Consider the following 14,386-nt stretch of genomic DNA (forward strand, 5'->3'; position numbering starts at 1 on the left):
ACAAACACAACCAAAAGCAGCTGGTTTCCTACTAATTGACTATTTTGAATATATATTTTCCCTTCCCTTTGCCAAAATATGGCATTTCCACACCAGTTGTGCCACACCATGTCCCAACCTAACATGATGCAAGTGTGGTTTTTGATGAGAAGTTCTGCATTCCTGTTTACATTCTGAACTTCCCAATATCACTGTTCCCACTCACCCCAGCTCTGCTATGAGGGGAACCTTCTCTTGCATGGGATTACCAAACACCCCCCATTTCTTTCATCACCTCTGGGTTTGGCTGCTCCCTGCTCACTTTAGCTCACAGGTTGTTCTTCTCCTCCTCTCTCCTTTTTCTGTTCTTCCTGGTGGATTCAGCTTCCTTTCCCTGCTATTTTTACACAACTCTTAACATGCTCAGGAGCAGGAACACAGTGCTGCTATCAGCTGCCCACCAGCTGGGGGATGTGGTCAGCTGGTGGCCGAGCTGGAAACCACAGAGGGATGGGAGCACTGGGAATGCAGCCACTCCTGAGGCTGGATGGGGCAAGGCTGCTCCTTAATAGAAAGTTTGAAAATGTGCACATGGAGAAGAAGGAAAGCTGATCCTCAGGGAGGCATTTTCTGGTTTTTAGTGCCATGTGTCACAGAACTTTTAAGGCTGAAAAAGATCTTTGAGGCCATTGATTTGACACCACTGTGTTCACCACTGACCCATGTCCCTAGGAATCACACTCACAGTTAAGTCTCTCCAGAGATGGGGACACCAGCATTGCCCTGAGACGCTGTGCCAGGCTGGACAACTATTTCCATCAGGAAATCTGCCCTAATATCCACCCTGAGCCTCCCCTGGCCCAGCCTGAGGTCGTTCCCTCTCCTCCTGTCCCTGTTCCCTGCAAGCACAGCCTGACCCCCCCGGCTGTCCCCTCCCGTCAGGAGTTGTGCAGAGCCACAAGGTCCCCCCTGAGCTTCCTTTTCTCCAGGCTGAACATCCCCAGTTCTCTCCATCTTGTCCATCATCCACTTCCCTGCAGGAAATAACATCACTGCAGCTGGATATGAAGGCATGTACACAGCCAAACTCAAATACCTGACAGGGAGAGCAGAACAGCCACACAGAACATCCCACATTCCCACAGCACCAATGGAACTGTCCTGCATCACAGCATTTTGAAAAGGTCTCATTCCACTTTCTGTTCTCTCTGCTTTTATGAGTGAAGAATAAAATTAATTAGAAGAGTCCAAAGCATCAGAAAAGTTTTGTCAACATCTGTCACTGCACTGACTCATGCACTAATGGCAGGTCGGCATTTGGGCTTCCTTCATCTTCCCACTCAGAAGAGGCATTAATCTGCTTTTAAAGCAGTTTGATTAAGCTGATTATCTTTGCAGATTTGTTAAAGATCACTTCTTGCACTCTTCAGAAAATAAATGCAGAAGCAACAGTTCAAAGTTAAAGCAAAAAAAGTTCTTGAAAGAAAAGCAGAACTTGGAATGGCAGAGGAAGGCAAGAGAAGCACTTCTGGAGGTCTGATAGCAACAGACAGTACAGAAAAATTTGATTTTGCAATAAGAAAGATCCTTTTTTTTTAATAATTGATGTCTAGAATTAAAAAAAAAAAAATTTAGCCAAGATAACAGTACTAATTATTCCAAAAAAAAAAAAAAAGAGGCTTTTTAGGAAAGTGCTCCCAAATAAAAGACTCTACGTCAGTATTTTCCTTTACTGATCTCAAAACAACCCAGGTCAAAAGACCACAGCAAGCTTGAAACCAAAACCCACAACAAAATGTCACTTTTTCTTTCAAAAAAAGAATTTCAGGCTCTCTTTTCTTTTAATTCCTTTTTCATTTGGATAAAACCCTGGGATCCAAAGGCTGCAATTATTCATACATAAGCCAGGATACAATTTACCCATCAGAGATCTTCTGTACCGTGTCTATAATTTTCCTTTTATTTCAATTACCCCAAATTTCTCCATTTTATGTGCATGACAGAGGAGGAACAGCTACCAAGGACCAACAGCTATACAGATCAGTCTGAACTGTAGAGAATCCTGGAAGGAAGGGAACTGAATCTGGATTTCAGTATGGAAGCTGACAGGACACAGACCCAGTGGATTTGTGGATATGCTAAGCTGGAAAGATGACCAGGTGTGCTGGGAAGGGGATTTATGCCAACAGGTAACCAAAGAGACTGAAATGCAGGGCAATGTCAGGCTGGAGTTATGAAACAAACAGCAAGGTTAGATCAGGCAGCAGAAGTTTCCATTTGAAAAGGCATAATGGAGAAAGAAGGGAATAATTTGCTCCTCGCAGTTCCCATTTTTCCATTAAGGTCCTCACAGCCCATTTGCCATGAGTCACACTCCCTCCCCTCTTTCTGCCTTTCTAGAAGGAAGGCAGCAAACAAGGAGAAGTGGCTGTTAATCAAAGTCTCCCAGGTTTTACTCATCCTCCCAAAACACTTCTTCATCCCCCCTCCCTCCTCCAGTCACATCTTGCTGCAGCTCAGACCTTCCTGTAAGGGCCTTGGCAGCAGGAAGGGGCAGCAGAGGAGCATCCCACGCTGCCCAGGACAGCTCCTCACCTGCTGGGATTTCCTGACAGCAACACTACAGGCACTGATAAGGAATAAAAAAAAAAAAAAAGAAGAGTTTGAAAATAGGAAGAATCAAGAAGCAAATGTGATTTGAAAGCTCCTCTGGAGTTTCAAGATACACTCCCATCAGACTTTTCTCCCAGCCTGAACTTCCTCGGGACAACAACACAGCTACAGCTCTCAGCTCCTCAGTTGACCTCATTTTCACCACACTTTTTCTGGCATAAAACTTTGAAAATCTCTTTTACAAAACACCACTGGATGCTTTTGTTGTAAGACAATTTTTTTAAATAGCAAATACCTGTTATTAATAATCTATTCATGCTCTGAGAAACAAATGCCTAAGTTATTACAAGATGATCCTAATGGGGACTTTGGTCCCCTCAGAGGCCTGGCAATCATGGAAGGTTTGGGTGTGAAGGGACCTTAAAGCTCATCCAGTGCCACCCCTGCCATGGGCTGGGACACCTTCCACTGTCCCAGGCTGCTCCAAGCCCCATCCAGCCTGGCCTTGGGCACTGCCAGGGATCCAGGGGCAGCCACAGCTGCTCTGGGCACCTGTGCCAGGGCCTGCCCACCCTCACAGGGAACAATTCCTTCCCAATATCCCATCCATCCCTGCCCTCTGGCAGTGGGAAGCCATTCCCTGTGTCCTGTCCCTCCACACTGTGATAAAACCCCCTCTCCAGCACTACTGTGCTGCACAGCCCAGGACAGGCAGGACACAAAAGTCTGTTTGCTGTTTTCAAGGCCTAGAACAAGATATCCCTTTCTCTGCTTGCACACCTTGCACAATGTAATTATGGGTAAAGCTTTAATCCATTAATTCTTCACTGGCATTAAAAAGACCTGTCCTGTCAAGGAGGCCATGGGAGATCCACACATCCGCCCTCACTGCCTCCATCGAGGAACAGAAGCCATTAGGAGGCTCCGTGTTCCAGGAGTCACACTGGATCACCTTACAGGACTGGAAAAGTTAATATTCCAAACTAACCCAGCACTTGGTAAAATTGTGGCACACTCCAGAAATGCCTTTTTTGATGTGGTATTAAGGCGGTTTTGCTTTACAACAGGCTATGCTGCTATTCCCTGAAGCATGGTGAGCCAGCAGAAAGGGTACTGCTCCCATACTCCTCCCAAACAAAACACCCCTGCTTCCTTAGTTTACACAACTCTGGCATTTCAGACCCATCATGGCATACTCCAGCTCCTTGACACAAGACAAAACTAACCAAGAGAGCTGATCTTGGAACCACCACTCTGCAGTGCTGTAGATGTTGTTTGCTTCCAGAGCTGCACAGCATGAAAAACTGCAAGACATTTCAGATTTCTAGAACTGGAGGCAGCTTAAGAATCACTTCAGCTCCTGCAGAAATTAGTCCATTCATCTCTTAGCCTGCTCACTTCTTTGTGAAATATTCAAGTAGTTTCAGTTTGAATGGCAGAGTTTACAGTTCAGATACCAAGCACCCTCCCAAAGCCCTGATCCACTTCAGAGCTGTCAATCACACGACTGCATTCTGTACTGAAGGGAATTGAAGGGGCTTTTAGGAGTAATACATGTATTTCTGCCAGAATCTGTGAACCTGAGGATGAAGAGCCCTTCCCTTCAAAGTCTCCTCAATCCCCATGGCAGGGGACAAGTATGTTTGATCACAGCATTATTTACAGTATAAAACAGTAATTAATTCAAACCAAGCAAAGCCTTGAGTTCAGGTATTCCCTTATTAGTCCATGCAAAACAATCCTGAACAGAATAAAATAATCACATTGAAAGAGCTGACCTAAGTTGAGAGACAGCTTTATTTAGCTACAAGCAACCCCTTTTGATGAAGTGACCTCCTAAATGGCACATTTCAGGAACTAATCAAGGATCAGAATAGCTTTTCTAGGCTCACAAAAAGCTGTTTCCTAGAGAGCAGTCCACACACTTGTTTGGGCATCACCCACAAGGCTGCCAAGCCGCCAGGAGCACTCACCATTCACCAGAAGCTCTGTTTTTGCAAATATTGAAAAAGTCAAATTTGGAGGAGATAAAGCCAAGTGTGCTTGTCCATGATAAGGGGATCAGCAAGAGCTGTGTCAGGAAAGCTCAGCAGTTCAAGGGACTGCACAGAGCTTTCTGCTGGGTCCTATTTAACCAGCAAGTTCCAGGCACACCCAAGATTTACCAGAACAGGGTCCTGCCCTCCCTGCACTTGAGCAGCAACTCCTTCCAGGGAGAACAACCAGCATTTCCATCAGCCCACTGCCAGTTCCAGCATCTCTAAACTTTCAGCAGTTTCCAGTCAAGTTACCTACAGAGGGAGAAGATTCTCAGTGGCATTGCCCTCAGCCAGGCACAGCAGGGAAGAGCTCTGGCTCCCTACAGGAATTCAAGACATACTCAGGACTCAGACACCTTCTCCTGTTAATTCCTGCATTGAGATCACAAGGGACAAACTGGTTTGGATAATGTACCAGCACACTGCCTCCAGCATACCTGCTGTTTCCTGGCATTTCCCTGTTCAGCTGATTCACAGCACCATGGAATGGTTTGGATTGGATGAGCCCTTTAAGCTCATCCAGGTCCACCCCCTGCCATGGGCAAGGACACCTTTCACTATCCCAGGGTGGTCCAAGCCCCAGTGTCCAACCTGGACTTAGAATTTAGAACTCATTTGTTCACTAAAGCAAAAAGAAAAAAGAGGAAAAGCAAATACTTTCCCTCCTGTAGTTAAACTGCCTCAGTATCTTCCAAGTATTAAGACAGTTGTTTATTCCTATCTTTTTCCACTTGTGGAAAGTCACAGTTAATTTCAGAAGCAGGAAATGTAACAGCAAAATACTAGTTTCCATTCACTAGCTGCACTTAAATTAAGAGCTGGAGATGGACTTCACCTCAAACAAACAGCAGGCAAAGAAAAAGAATCTAAAAGAGCATCCTGCGCATGAAGGCACATGGGAAAGGGACACGGAGCTGTCTGAACATCCAGCTTTCGTGAGGAGCAGTGAAACTGCATCTCACCAAGAGCCTCAGCAGAGCAGCCATCAGGAACTGAAGCAGCAGAGCCCTTTGATGTGGGAGGCAGGAGCCCATGGAGGAGTCTTGCAGCTCTTGTGATCGCCTCAAGAAATGTTTTAATGGGCTTCAATTCCCGTAGCTGGTTTGGAAGATCAATTACACACATTAGTAGTATCTGGTGTGAAGTACTGAGCTCTTTAATAGAGCAGTTAATTTTGTCACACTGCACTATGCATTCCTCTAGAGACACAACAGTGCTGCTTCAGAACCAGTTGACTCTAACATGTATTTTTCTACTTCTATGTATCTTTAAGCCAACAGTCCTCCATCAACTAAATCAAGTTAGCTGCTCTGCAGTGTTCAAATCTTGAACGTGTTAAAGGCAAGAACGACTACACTTTCTGAAGTCACGTCTCCAGGCTGCCCAGGGAGGCCGAGTTCAGTCAGGACAAGTCCCCAAAATACTTTCTCCACAACAACTTCCATAATATTGAAAGTACACAGGCTTGTTCACTTACACTGTAGTTGCACAGCCCTTCAGTGCCAGGAAGGAATTTACTTGGATTAACAGAATATGCTTACTCTAAAAAACTAAACAGCACAAAGTCAAAGTTAAATATATTTAGGCATTGCAGAGACACCAAAGAAGGGTTTGTGGTTGCTGGAGGCATGGATGTGTATCAAAACACAGAGTTTCAGCTGGAATTGAATTTGAGTTCTGTAACAGACTGCAGCTCTACTAGTGAAATAAGGTTTGACAGAGCTCCCGTTCACAGCCACAGTCTCATCCTTCTCTTATTTAAAGATAAAATCCATTGAAGTCCAAGCTTCCATAGAAGGGTACCAGCAGATACTGGAAAAGGGAATTAATTCTATAGGGTACCTGTACCTCCTTCGGTCGATCCTGCCATCCAAACAGTGATTCCAACAGGAATGAGTTTCTCTGGGGAACAGGAAGATTTCCCTTTCTACTTGCTCACTTAAATCAAATCACACCAAATTTTCTACAGCAGATCAGTTTTTACCTAGAAGAGATATTCCTCCAGTATCTTATTGTACACTAAAAAAAAACTTTTCAAAAGCACAACAAATTAGTATATACAGACACTTATTTAAAACCTCTCTCAATTATCTTCCTTACAGAAACTCAATCCTTTTGGTAGACAGAACAAATCCTGAGAAGGAAGAATAATAGTACAAAGAATGTAAGCAGTCATTTAAGTGTTTTATCCTTTAGAGAACATTCACTCCTTCCCTGTGTGACTCAAAACAAACCTAATTTACTAAGAAAGACTTGGTTGCAATTAAGAGATAAATCATCATTTTAAAGAAACGAAGGTTTGGGCTCTTCATCACATTACCCAAACACAACATATTCACATCTCTCCCACAGGCATTGCAGAAGTCAGGGCAGTTCACAGCTCACTCTGTTATGGATGCATCAGGGAAGGTAATTTTCATTTAATTCCAGATTCTAAAAAATATATATGTCAGAAGACTGCAGTTTTCCGCTTCAATTTTTGCATTTAAATCATTATCAGCCAGCAGGACTTAACCTTTCTTTAATTAACATAAAGATTTATAACCATCCTTACAGTAAGTTTACTATGTCCCCTTTAAATTGCACAAGAGTATGTCTGCATTAATCCATGAGCTTTCCCAAAGGTGTGAAGATAGCACAAGTCACATTTGTAACACTGCAGCTCTTACCTGTGACTTGCAGATCTCGAACTTCAATTAAATACACAGAAGTGGCACTCCACAGTAAAATTAAGATCAACTAAATCAATCTATTTTTGGTCCCTATCATTCCATTTGAAGCACCCTCTGGTAACCACCTGAGTATCAAAACCAAGCCTGTACTTACTAAACATGAACTCTGAGAAGTCTGCATGAGAATAAAATATTCAAGGTTTATTTGCTTGGAGTGAAAAAGTAAATCTGGCAAATTTTTAAAAAGTAGCTACAACATAAATAAGGAGCAATTAACATTGGGGTTTGGGTCCTGCCTTACTGCCTTTCCTCTGATGAAATTAAATGGCAAAACCCTCTGACCTCAGCTGACACCCTGGTTCGTGCTGCACACACAGGATGGAGCTGCTGAAAACCAACAAACACAATTCTGAACCTTCATTTGCTCAGGTACTCAAGGACCTCCTCAAACATCTTATGAGGTGCAATTTCTGGTCAAAATCCAAACCAAGAGAGAGCAGGAATTTCTCCCCTTCCCGTAACTCTCCAGGCTGCCTGCAGTAACACTTGCCATCAGATCCAGGGGGATGAACTTCCCAGAAAGCTTTCCTCCAGAGACACCAATTCCCCACCAGATTTATGTCACAGAAACAAGGCTGAATATCCAATTATAAAACAAACAGAAGTTACTGCTGCCCCTTTGAGTCCAAATGGGAACGTACAAAGAACCAAGATCAATAAATATGCAAGAAAAAAAAAAAATCCAGAACAATTGGAATGAGTGGAGAACAGCACACCAGGGAGTGCAAGCCTCCACTGGCACAGTTCCATTACATCCAGTTGTTCTTTGGACTCGTCCAGCTGAGGTTTGAGGATCACCAGGCATATCCTTTCCTGACAGTCAATTCCAATATTAAAGCTGGAATCTGAAACCAGCTTCAGAGAAATACTCGAAGGCAAAGGAAACCTTCATGCTCTGAGCAAAAAAACAAGGCTAAGAACAATGCTCAGAATACTTAAGTGCGCCTTGCTTTTACTGTAAGCCTTTATTTCAGAAGGTTATGCAGTTGATGTAACACAAATCTACATGTGAAGACAAATCTAGAAGCGAATGCTCAGAGCTGAGATGAAAAAGCATCTGTAATTTAGATAAATAACAGCTCACTGCAGGAACAACCTCAGCATTCAGGTCTTGCATTTCAGAGCCAGCACAATTTTGCTCATTTAGATTCAAATGCCAAAAAATAGCCCAACTCCTCTCCTGGATGGAAGAATTCATTTTTATGCAGGAAAGCTTAGCTGGAAGCTTAGTAGAGTCTGTCAAGGAAAAACAAGGATCCATGGTATGTATGCTTATTAGAAGTACCACTTCTGTGTCATTAGCTTAGAGATGTGACATCTCTGCATCAGCTCCAGGTACAGCTGACAGAACTGTTTCACAGGCATTCCCTGATAGGAAAGGCCTCCAAAATAAAAATGGCACCATGAACCAGCACCTACAGCCAAACTTCCATGTTCAGCCTGAAAACCTTGAGGCTTGAACTAAAGATTTCTCTTTTCCAGTTGTTACTGAGCTGGGTGCTGAAAAACAGAACCTGCAAGAATAGGTAGGACAGAGTGGCCTGTTCTGGTACTTCACTATTTCACATATTTCAGAAAGTCAGAGCACTGGTGTGGAAGTGCTGCTGTAAGGGAAGGGATCCTTGACAGGCTGACAGGCTCAGTGCTGGATTTTTGGCCTAAGCTGTTACATGGAATTGCACAATGAGTAAACAAGGGAGGCAAAGCTGACAGCCCAAGCCCTGCATTAATGACCCAGCAGGTATTTTCACTGCTCATACACGACATGGAAATCAACTTGCAGTTGCAGCCTAAAGCAGCCCTACATAAAAATCATGGGTGAAGGTTACACATTAGGAAATGCAAGCACTGTGATCACCTGTGAAGCTTCTGCTCAGCCTCCCTTGGAATATGTATGTTCCTTAATTCCCTTCTCCATCTTCTTCTTCCCATAAACCCTGACCCAGTGATCTGGGGAGGACAAAACTCCCTGAACACAGTCCTTTTCCTTAAACCCTGCACTCAGTGTGGAGTCCTGAAGCAGGTCAGACCTTCTTGCACTGCTCCTTTTATGGCACCTCTTCTGCTAAAGATCCACAGCACTCACCTGAGCTCCTACACTGTTCTGCATGTTAATGGACTTTTAAAAGGCTGGAAAACTAAGGATTGTACGAGCTCAAGCTATCAGAAGGATCTTCTATGCCCAGAACAGATGTCCAGAGTTCAGTTTTTTAAGTACTCCCAATTTTTATAGTATTCCTGCTCTGTGTTTGGAAATACAACTCCATTACCAGGGGTCTGAGCAGCAGAGTCGAGCACTCAGGCCTGGACTTGTGTACTCAGCACCCAAACCATAACTCTACACACACCTGGAAAGGGTCCCAGCAGCTTCCTAGCCAGGACCACAACCCACAGCCAGGCAGGGACACACCTGCCTCTCCAGCATGGCACCAGCCTGACTCACCAGACCATCACCTACAACTTCTTCCCAGATAAAGCCACCTCACCCAGTGCTTCTACAGATACCAGGTAATTTAAAATCTTATTGGGCCACCTGGAAATTCTGGATTTCTTCAGGTGTCCCATCCTTCTGCAGCCTCTGTTTAGAATTACCTCAGTTATTACCTGTGGGGATGAACTACTGATGTCAGCACACTCATAGTAATACTCAAAAGATCAAACAGATTGTTAGACACCTGAATATCCAATCATCATTCCTCCCACAAGCAGCCTAATCTTTATTTATATTAGTTTATTGGCTCAATTGCACAGCACAGACAAACCCCTGGCAAGCCTTCAGAGCAGACCTGCACTCCCAGCTGGCATGGGAGCTTCATCAACAGCCATGGCCATTGGTACAAGGAAGCCCAGCTCATGTGGCTCTGACCAGCAGTTATTTCTGCAGCAACTTTAGAGCAGGCTATTTTCTTGAAGCCATTGACAAAAAAAGCCACTAAATTAGCTCACAAGTCAGTCTGTGTAACACAGAACAGGCCACCTGCCTCAGTGAGGCCCCAGTGCCACGCTCTGTCTGCCACAGCTTTAACTCTTACTTAACTTATCAAAAGGATGTCAAAAGTCTTATGCAAGCTCACCTCTAACGTACTCGTTATCCTCTTAGGAGCCACTGAATGAAATGTGAGTTAATGAATAACACAGTAGGAATTATTTCATTATCCCCATGGTGAGAGAGAGCCATCTAATTCTTGGATGTGATGTCAGACTTGAGAAACAGCCAGTGGTACTTACTCAGGCTCCACTGCTCACTCAACAGCTACAGCAGTGCTGTTCCCAGAGCAAGGCAGCAGGCTGCTCTGACAGCTCAAGAGAGAAATCAGGAATTCAAGCAGCAGGAGCGAGGAACTGGAGTCTGTCACTCTGCTCCCACAGCAGGGAGAGGTTTCTGGCAGCCCACATTTAATGTACGGGCCTTGCACAGGTATGGGAATCAAGGCAGTAAGAGCATGTCAGCTCTTCACATTTCCCTCTTTTACGGTGTCAACCCCACTGCAAGTCACCATTTGTCTCTGCTACTAAGTCAGCCTGTCTATTAAACTCCAACAGAACCCCAGGACACCTGCTGAAATGGAAACCTGAAGCAAGGTACAGATCCTTCATCAGTTATTAGCAATCCCATCTTTTGGCATTCCAGGCTGCCTCACTTCCACTTCATTTCAACTAATGCTCTTCACTATAGAATTTGCTGCATTCTGGCTACAAGTACATGTTCACTCCTCTGTGGAAAACACACATCTCCTTCTAGTGCCGGTAGTGAGAACAACTCCAAGAAAGGCCAAAGTGTCCTTCAGGTCATCATTTGCCTGCAATAACAAACCAGCTCTAGATTGCCTGGAGAGTTTGCATGTTTAAAAGTTCAGGCAGCTTCAGAAGGTGTTTAGAGCTGGTATGTTATTGATTTCCTCACTGTGAAGTCCATCCTCACTGCTACCAGGACAGCCATGCCTGGCAGTGCCCTTAGGATAGTCTGGCTCTCAGGACACACGTTCCTTCCTGTCCAGAACACCCCCATACTTCCTTCACATTAGGAGGAGCAGTCAGGCGTAAGAAAGCAGCAGACATTTGAACAACTCACACTAATTCATTACAGAGCCTACAAGTATTATTTACCAGGTGTTCCCCTCTAACAACCTGCCCAATGAGGAATAAACTACTACATAAGCCAGCTAAAAAACTAAGCAAGAAGAAAAACTGGAAGGCCTGGGAGACCAAAGGTAGATAATGGACTTCTCATGCAGATGGAAAACCAGAACTCTCTCCCTGACATGTCATAGCCAATGAATGGCACAACAGAAGCAGATTTCTCTGCATGGACTGCAGAAATTCTCATTCCAGGGAAAGATTCCCCCATACCCTGCTGCTTGCACTCACTCCTGGACAGCCCCAGAGCACCGAGTCTGTGTAACACTCAGCAAAGGACAATCGTGCCACACTTGTTATCAAATGGAAAGAAACACTATCTTCAAGTCTAGCACGTGCTGTCCTGTCATTCTCACATGAGTGTGCACATGGAGGATTGTATTCATAGTCCAGGCCTGGCATCACAATCACTGTCAGGAGTGCAATGCTGCAGTATATTTAGAATGGCTCTGTTAATACTATAGTTCAATTCCATGATACTATTAATCTATCCCAGCCTGCAAACCCACTATTGTTCCACAAGCATTCAACTTCAATTCTTCAATAACTGCTCAAAATACCAATACTTAAGATATGAATCTCATGGCAGTATCTGTAAAGCTGACAGAAAATTCAGCAAGAAACTATGAAAAGCTGACTTTGGAGCAACTTTCTGTCATGGGAGAAGCCTCTGAGCTGGTATGGAGCAGCACCACCTTGTAAGGAGCATCTGTGTGCAGGAATGGCTGAGCCTCTGAGCAGCCCGAGGTGCTCATCCAGCAGGCAGTGCCCACTCACCCTTCAGCTGCTCAGCAGAGCACACAGCTGCCTCAGTACCCAACAATCAGTGCACAACACAGAAGGAGGTAGGAACCACGTTTCTAAGGTATGATGCCACCTAAGAGGACAATGGGATTGAACTGATGCCCTCACTGCTGAGGCTGGGAGCTCATTCTGGCTTGTACACTGATACTGCTGAAGTTGAACCACGTGCTTACATTCCCCACTGAGTCAGAGCTGTCCTTACACAACACATCCAGGTTCCTCAGGGCTGCTCACAGGCCCTTCAGAGGCTGCAGCTGTGCTCCTTCTACAGCTGTGCTGGTTAACCAGGCTCTCCTGCCAATCCTGCCAAGGAAACTGCCAAAGCCACGCACAGCTAAGGCAGACTGCTCTCTCCTGGAAGCATCCTCAGTGCCATGACCACAGCAACTGCATACAAAAACTGCCCTGGGACCTGAAGGCAGATTCTCCTCACCAACAGGCAGATTGTGTCAGATATTGTCTCCTCTCAGCAGTCCCACATTCTATCCCTCAGTGAGCAGCTCTTACCTATTTTCACCACACACTTCAGGAGACAGACACACACTTGATTCGGCCGCGTGGTCTGGTGGGAGAACAGGGCAGCAACATTCAAGTGTCTTTAACTCCAGAGTTTCCAGCTTAAAAACACTTAAAACTCTTTAGAAGGGAGTAAAAAATGTCATCCAGATTGTCTGGGGAAGCATCAGTCATTTAAAAATATAGCTGCACACTGCAGCTTGGGGTTCAAATGTGAGCAAGAGCTCAGACATTCCCTCTATTAACAAAGCCACCACAGCTCTTCCTCACACCCCAAGCTTCTTCCTAGTGTTAAGCAGCTGCCTAAGTGAAAGTCAGTTATAAAGTCACTTTATCACAACCACTATTTTCCCAAAGCTTAAAAATTAAAACAAGTACTCTGCTACTGGAATTTTCATTACCAGGAAGTTGCAATAATGCTTATTGCATTATGGTTACTGGTTTGTTCTCCCAATGTAACTGCATCAGTTCAATGCTTTGAGTTAATTATTATTGTTTAACTGAGGTAAATGCAAACAGAAACCTAAACAGCACCAAGCTCAACTATGTGAAGATAAATCAAATACTTCATGATCACCTGCAAGTATGAGGGAAATTCTCACACAGCTCTCATATGTATGAAAAATTAAAAGCCCTGACAATCACAGCTTCAGAAAATGGCCACAGGAAAACTATACAGTGAGGTAAAGACTCAGGGTTTTTTCCTGTATCTTGACACTTGGATTAAGCTCTGAAGAAAGGTTTATTATAATATTTTAAAAAATAACTAGACCACAGATTGCAATATTTCCAGAATATTCTGTCAGATTATCCCAGCAATAAAGCATAAATAAGCCTAAATGATTCTCTGGAGAGACCACCACACCTCCAGAGATCCTCTGAATCTTCTTCAGATGAAAAAGTACCTCCAGTGATACTGTGCTCTCATTCGAGGGAGGGGCAGGAGCTCCAGCAGCCAGGGGGTGTTGAAGGCAGCAGAGTCAGCTCTGGCACAGACTGACTGTGCTGAAGGGCCACCAGTTGCCATGGAAGTCTCCCGAATTCCGCTGCGAGGCTGACCTTGAAGCTGGTCAAACAAGTGGCTCATGTGAATCTGCTGCTCTGAGATGCTCAGGGAGGCTGTGAACTACCCAGAGGAGTGACTGCCACACAACAATGTGCTCACTGCAGAGCAGTGCTCCAACACCACTGAATAGACAGTGCAAAGAGCCATTCAAGTGTCAGTCTTCCAGAGCAGCCAGGACAAAGTGCTTTTTGTTTCTGTCTTTGAGATCCTGACAAATCAAAAATAGATTAAGTGTGCTGGCAGAGTGGCCTCACCTCCCAGCCGGATATGTAATCCCACGGCAGAGGGCTGCCAGTGCTCTGCAGTAACTCACAGCCAGCACACCCAGCCATGCTCGGCTCCCTGGGAGAGCTCGGGAGGGAATCACACCTTGGCGCTTCATGGGAAGCTCAGAGGAATCACTCTGCTTACAGCCAAGCTCAAATATAACTCGGAGATAAGAACTGCTAGTCCTGATTCTATAGGGAAAGAGGACTCTGTGCCTGAGCACAGTAACCACT

General features: G+C 44.7%; 1 protein-coding gene across 9 annotated transcripts in view; it reads right to left on the reverse strand.

Annotated features, from left to right (window-relative positions):
• MTMR3 (myotubularin related protein 3) overlaps positions 1-14,386 on the reverse strand; it is a 74,325-nt gene that overhangs the window by 46,826 nt on the left and 13,113 nt on the right. The window contains exon 1 of one of the 9 annotated variants that reach the window (XM_030285918.4): positions 1,076-1,167. The exons of the other annotated variants lie outside the window; for them this stretch is intronic. The gene's annotated coding sequence lies outside the window, so the exon portion shown is untranslated. Of the gene's footprint in view, positions 1-1,075; positions 1,168-14,386 lie in introns of those variants that run through there. 9 annotated transcript variants of the gene reach the window in all.

Source organism: Taeniopygia guttata, chromosome 15, assembly GCF_048771995.1.
Source record: "Taeniopygia guttata chromosome 15, bTaeGut7.mat, whole genome shotgun sequence".
NCBI classification, from domain to species: Eukaryota; Metazoa; Chordata; class Aves; order Passeriformes; family Estrildidae; genus Taeniopygia; species Taeniopygia guttata.